The sequence below is a fragment of the Ictalurus furcatus genome, chromosome 5 (genome assembly GCF_023375685.1).
Source record: "Ictalurus furcatus strain D&B chromosome 5, Billie_1.0, whole genome shotgun sequence".
NCBI classification, from domain to species: Eukaryota; Metazoa; Chordata; class Actinopteri; order Siluriformes; family Ictaluridae; genus Ictalurus; species Ictalurus furcatus.
Genome location: NC_071259.1, coordinates 690,977 through 697,791, shown reverse-complemented (window position 1 = coordinate 697,791; position 6,815 = coordinate 690,977). Strand labels below are relative to the sequence as shown.

Below are 6,815 nucleotides of genomic sequence, written 5' to 3'. Positions count from 1 at the left end.
TTGTAACTCCTCAGGAATATCAACATTTACCTCAGACGTGTTGGTAAATTATAAATAAAAGACTTTGTATGACTAAATTTGCATTAAATAGCCATACTGACTTGCTAACTAGCAAGCTAAATAACTAGCAGCTGGTTATCTAAAGTGAAAATGAGCCTAAATTATTGTGCATACAAACATTTACCTCAGTTGTGCTGGTAAAGTACTCATTGTACAGTTAAAATTACATCGTAATTGTACTTTTTTCTTATTAGTGGATTTGTGTGTGTGTGTGTGTGTGTGTGTGTGTGTTTAAACGGTTGATTAATACCGTGATAATACCGTGACATTTTTAGACTAGGTTATCATCCTGTTCAAATTTAATATTGTAACACCGCTAGCTGTGAGAAATGTTGAGCAGTTATCACGACATAAAAAATATAGGCCTAATACTGACACGTTAGTCATAATGAAAAGCCTCATTAACGTCAGTCCTGTACATATAACAGCACATAGCGCAATGTTAAAGTGAAATAAATGAAACCACTGAACGCTTGTGTCCGTGGCCAAATATGTCTCCAGGCAGGAGAGTAATGGCCGCCACTGATGAGCTCTTTATTTAGTTTGGGGCTCGCGTGGCGCGGGCCCGAGTCCTCTAGTGATTTCGGAAGCGTGGCTTCAGCCGTGTAAACACACAGCATGGCTTGTAAACTGTGCTCTTCCTGTTATACACTGTGCGATGGACATTTGGAACGAAGAGGCTGCGTGTGCCTCATTTTCGGTTCGAAAGGCAGCGCGATCAACAAACCAATGAATAACACACACACACACACACACACACACACACAAACGTTTGCTGACACAAACCCTGTGAATGAAGCTTCAAGCTGCAGACAAGCTGTCAGTGTAGTCAAACACACACTCACGCACATACACACAACACAAACTGTCTCTCAACTCAACTGGGCTCAAAACACACACACACACACATCACAATTATCTGCACACAACAATAAGAGCTCCTGCTAATACGTCTATGCTAACTATGGCTAATTAAAAAAAATAGTTTGCCCAGTAATAAAATATAAAATGTACAATTTCCTGTTTTCCTCAACACACACGTTTGGTGTCAGGAATCTGCGGCATGGTAGTTTACGTTGGTGAATGTCAAGGTTTTCAGCTAACGAAAAAAAGTATGAAAAAATGATTCTGGGACAGAAATACAGATAGTTGAGGTTACTAGCCGTTTTTTGTTAACCATTATAACATGATTTAAAAATGCTGACAATGAACTTAAAGTGATTTGTTCCTTGTAATCTTTATTTTCTTTCAATGCTACAGGCTACAAAGTCAAACTAGCTCGCTAACTAGCTAGCTAAATAACTAGCAGCTGGTTATTGTACAATCTAAAGACACAGTGACCGTGAAAATGAGTCTAACTCCTCAGGAATGTCAACATTTACCTCAGACAGGTTGGTAAATTACTAATAAAACTTAGTACAACTAAATTTACACTAGATATAGTCATGTTGGCTCGTTAGCTAGCTTGCTAAATAACTAGTTTGCAACAGGAAGTGGGGTCTCTTGTTTTTCACAATATCACAACTTTAGCTAGCAAGCTCAGTTGACACTGAAGCAGAAAACGTTTGTGTGGTAACCATAGCTACTGAAAACAAACCTAACCAAGCACAGCTAGCTCTTTCCCAGCATGAATTGAAAATGTTATTTTGTGCACTGTGTCGAAAAATGCAAATATTTGATAGTAGAATAGAGTTAAAACTATACATTTTTAATTTGACCAAATTTATTAATATTTTATTTAATGTATAATACGATGAGAGTATTTGAGCTAGCATGTACGTGGTCTTATTTACATGCTGCATCTGCTAGCAAACTTATAAGTATTGAATGTGTTAACTAGATCTTTTACCTCAGATTTGATTGAAAGATTTATAAGTCACTCCTCACATTTTTTGGGTAAAAATTTACTTACTTAATATTTTCTCATTTTGATGTGTAGCATAAAATAACACTGCAATCCATGTTGGAGAAAAGCTAGCTGTATTTAGCCAGGGTTGTATTCGGTAGCTGCGGCTAACACATAAACGTACGTTTAAACTTTTGTTTTTTTGGTTGCAGTGCTGAACGGAGATCAAGACGGAGCTACGAGTGTTCTGACAAACATGTTTTTGGATGAAACCATTCGCTCAAATCTTTTTTTTTTTTTTTTTGAGAAATAGTGTACAGCGATTCATGGTCTCTGGTACGAGCTCATCTGAAGTCCTGGCGAGAGCAGCCTCAGAGCTTCATTTAGCATTCCAGGGGAAGTTTAAAGAAAAACAACTGGACCTGAGCCATTCCCCATTGAGTTTAGAGTCACGACTCTCAGCCTCGCTGAATTCTCCAGATTAGTGAAAAACACGCATGGCTAACGTTAGCGGCCTACTCCGGGCCTCTGTATATAAAGCCTCTGTCTAAACCTGCTCATTTATGGTAAACTCTGAGCTAATGAGCAACGACAACGACGGCAACAACAAGAAGAACTGAATGTACAGAGCCGTGTCTGGCGTCCAGGACGATTCTGGGTAGTGAATCAGGCTGTGAGGTTGGTGGAAGCCATGTCTGAGGTTCACTGAATTCATATTTCGTAATCCTGATGATTAAAGTGTGGATAAAACCTAAAAAAGACTAGAAATGCAGACCTAATGAGACAAAAATGTACAAATCTAAACAGTACGGGTCTTTTTCTTTATAACCCGAATACACTATACGGCCAAAAGTATGTGCACCCCTGACCATTACACCCATATGTGCTTGTTGAACATCTCGTTCCAGATTTATTCCACATTTCCTGCTATAATAAGCTCCACTCACTCTTCTGGGAAGGTTTTGTGGGCGTGGCTGTGGGATTTGTGTTCGTTCAGCTACGAGAGCGTTAGTGAGGTTGAGGACAGGCGCTGATGTTGCGATGGCGAGGAGGCTCCAGTTCCAGTTCATCCCAAAGGTGTTCAGAGGGGTTGAGGTCAGGGCTCTGTGCAGGACACTCCGGTTCTTCTACCTTCTTCCAACCTTCACACGGAGCTCGCTTTGTGCACAGGGGCATCGTCATGCTGGAACAATGTTTGGGTTCCTCTTACAGCGTACAAACACCTTCTATACAATTGTGTGCTTCAGACTTTGCGGTAACAGTTTGGGGAAGAACCTCAGGAGGCTGCTTAAGCGAACAGCAACCAGATAACCTTGTACACACAGAGTCGTGTAAATTTGTGAAAACCATCCATCTATCTGTCAAACATGTGAGCATGTTCGGTCGAAACATTCCTTTCAAATGCGGTAAGAAGTTAAGGACTTCTAATCAAGTTAATATCAGCGTAATAGTAAATGAAACACAGCTTACTTTCCTTTAAAGCAGCCAAGACTGTGTGTTTAGACCCTGAAAGCCTTCCGTGCCGTTTCCCAACATCAATCTTTCAAAAGAAAGGAACACAAGATGCTAAGCGCTGGCATCCACAGCCCACCATTCCTCCACCGATTTCACTCCAGACAGGAAGACTAATGTGATTCTGGCCTGGCCAAAAAATTTTCCACTGCTCTCTGGAATCTGTTTCCCACGACTACAAGTGGTTTGATTCTCCGGCGAAACGAAACGCAGACTCACGCTGACCTCAGAACACATCCCCAGTACAAATTCCCTCTTATTCTCCTTCATTTTCATCCCAAATCTTTCCCCCCCCCTTTAAATGCACGACGGATTCCGAATCCTGAACCAACCGGTCTCGTTTTTGTTCACACACACACACACAAAAAAAAACGCCGAAATTATTCTGTTATACCACGGAGATGTGGAATTCTCGAATCTGATTGGTCAGAAGGTACTGATTGGTGTGGACTTGTACTTATATTGTACTAACACCCCGTCACGTTTCCTTCCTCCCATGTCTCTCTTCCTTCAGAAGTTGAATTGTATTGAAATCCTTGAAGTGGTCTTGATGATAATAAAGTTAAACGAGTAAACAAGGTCTCTTCGTACTACTTTACAAGTTGTTTATTTAAAAATAAGATCGCGCAAGCTTAACACTGACCCTGTTTACACATGGCCTTAAGCGTCAGGATTATATCCAGCTAGAGATTATGCACATAAAAATGAGGAAAACAGATTTTCTGGTAAACCCTGAGCTAATGGGCAACGACGATGAGTACAGAACCGTGTCTGGCGCCCAGGGGGATTCTGGGTAGTGAATCAGGCCACAGGGATGGTGGAAGCCGTGTCTGAGGTTCACGGGCTTCATATTTTGTAATCTTGAGGCATGAATGATGACACAATTGTGGACAAAAGACAAAAAAAAAAAAAAAAAACGATTAGGAATGCATGCTCAAACCGCTTCAGGAGGAGGTCTGGGATGTATTTTAGCCGCGTGTAAAGACATCCTTCTTTTAAAAGCACATTTGACAATCAAAACATGTTCTGTTGAGGCGTTTAAAAGGGTTTAAAAACAACTTAAGTACTCCTCGCTTTCGGATATTGCACCCGTCTTGTTCTGTAAAAGAACAACCCTGGAAGTTGATGTTCTGATCAAATGAATAGATTTCGCTCTTGCCAGAGAGCTACGAGTGTGGTTAAAATCTTATCAGTGCTGATCCAAGGCACAGGAAATGACCAGGTGTAAACAGGAAGCAGCGAAAGTCAGAAATCGACTAAGGTACAGTCGGTTCTTTAACACACACACCCCGTCTAGAATGTTATTCTACAACCTTCAGCACGCTCTTTTAGCTTTTGGTTCAGGTTTTAATCGAGCTGTGAAGACACGTTTGAGATGGGTTCGCTAGGACGTGAACACGTACACAAAACCGCCACAGTGTTACTGTAAAACATTACTGTAAAACATCAGCGTACTTCATTTTGTTGTCAACGTCCAACAAACGTTATCATGGTAACGTGCTGATATGTGTATATACACGCACGTGCGCTATAACACGAATATAACGATTTTCACTGTTGACACGTTTTGTATTTAACGATTTTACGTCCTAACATGTAGACCTGAGTTGTGTCCCGAATGACGTACTACACACTATGCACTACACTCTTAAAAATAAAGGTTCCAATTAGAACCAGAACCCTTAGGAGAACCCTTTTAAGTTGCACAAAGAACATTTTTACTCTCAAGTTCTTTAGAGAACCATCTATTTACTGGTGCTTTAAAGAAACCAGACATGTTTCTTCACAGTAGTGCCACAATTAACCATGTTATCATGAAGCAAGTTCTCTAAAAAAACAACAACAACAGCCTTTAGTTAGCGCTCTAAGGAACCAAAGTAAGGTTATTAATAGTGATATCAGGAGAACCTTTTCCAGTCCCACAAAGAACCTTACAGGGTTCACTTCAACGTGTTAAGGGATGATACGTTGAAGAATCAATAATCAAACATAAAGAACTTATGTAACGTAACTCAAGAACCCTATACAATGAAAAATGCTATAGTGCTGTAAAGAACCATTGAAGAACCTTTCTTTTCAAAGAGTGTGTGTACTCTACTGTCGAGCGTATGAATTTTTGAAAGGTAGTCTTGTCCCAAATGGGGCTTTTTACTAACCGGAAGTATACGCCGTTTCCCGGTCGATAGCATGTGACGTCAAACGCACGTAATGTGACGCCGCTAGCTTTAGCAGAATCAACGGAAATGCATTTCATTCACCGTTATCAAGGGAACATAAACAGTACAATGAAGAAATTAATTTACTGAATTTTTCACACTACGTCTTTTAAAAAATATATACATATATATATATATATATATTCTGAGCAAATTCGAGCCAGCATCAGCGCCTAGTAGCTCCGCCCCTTTCCCACTACATAAGCAAAGCTGCGACCGTCGAGTGCACGAAGTGTCCAACATTCCCCGCTTCGGGGTTTTTTCTCTCTCGGTTGAATAAGTGCATCATCTGGGTACTTGAAGTGCACTTGACTACAAAATGGCGTAGCACAGCGCACACGTATGCGATTTAGGACAAACCTTCGGTCTGTAAACGTTAGCGCACCTCTCTGATGATCTGACATCCCGTTGTGGGATAGATTAGCGTCTTAATGCCATTCAAACACCATAATATTTTACACCCTACACTAAACCGTCATGATTTATCAGTTGGCACGTTAACACCGTCTCACCAGATGTCTTCTATCCCAGCAATACGATCGTGTTAACATATCAACATACTATATAGCTTTATTATACCTGCTCTACACTACTCCAACACCATAATCTTTTAAAACAAAACAACCCTCAGACTCTTACGTCCTGACATGCTTACATGTAAACATGTTCTGTAACAGAACACCACAAAGGAGAACCATATTACAACATCGTAATGTTTGAAAAACAACCAAAAAAAACACACAACCCAATCCACACAAACTCAAAACTTGAAACACTGACAAACAAGACAATTCCCCCCCCATGTTAACAGGCTAAAATATACTGTGTGTGTGTGTGTGTGTGTGTGTGTGTGTGTGTGTGACTATCCAACCAGATTATCATGATAACATGAAAACATAACCCCTTGGTCTATAGTGTATATACACTAACGCCATGATGATTTGGATCTGCTATCATATGTAACACAACTTTAACACACTTTAACACACACAGCAGCCGGTGAGGCTGAGAGAAGGAGATGTGAAGTGAACATATGCAGCAGCAGATGTAATGAGAGTGTACAGTAATGGCCGTGTGAGGCCTCAGGGAAAGGAAGTAGCGGTTATTGTGGCTTTAGTGGCGCTATCGCTGAGCAGGGCTTTCTCTTCACAACGTCTGGGAACGCGTCCTGAGCTACTACA

The 6,815-nt window shown here is 40.7% G+C and overlaps 1 protein-coding gene across 2 annotated transcripts in view; it reads right to left on the bottom strand.

The window, feature by feature from the left end:
* Window positions 1-6,815, bottom strand: part of grk5l (G protein-coupled receptor kinase 5 like) — a 43,847-nt gene that overhangs the window by 35,436 nt on the left and 1,596 nt on the right. The window lies entirely within an intron of this gene.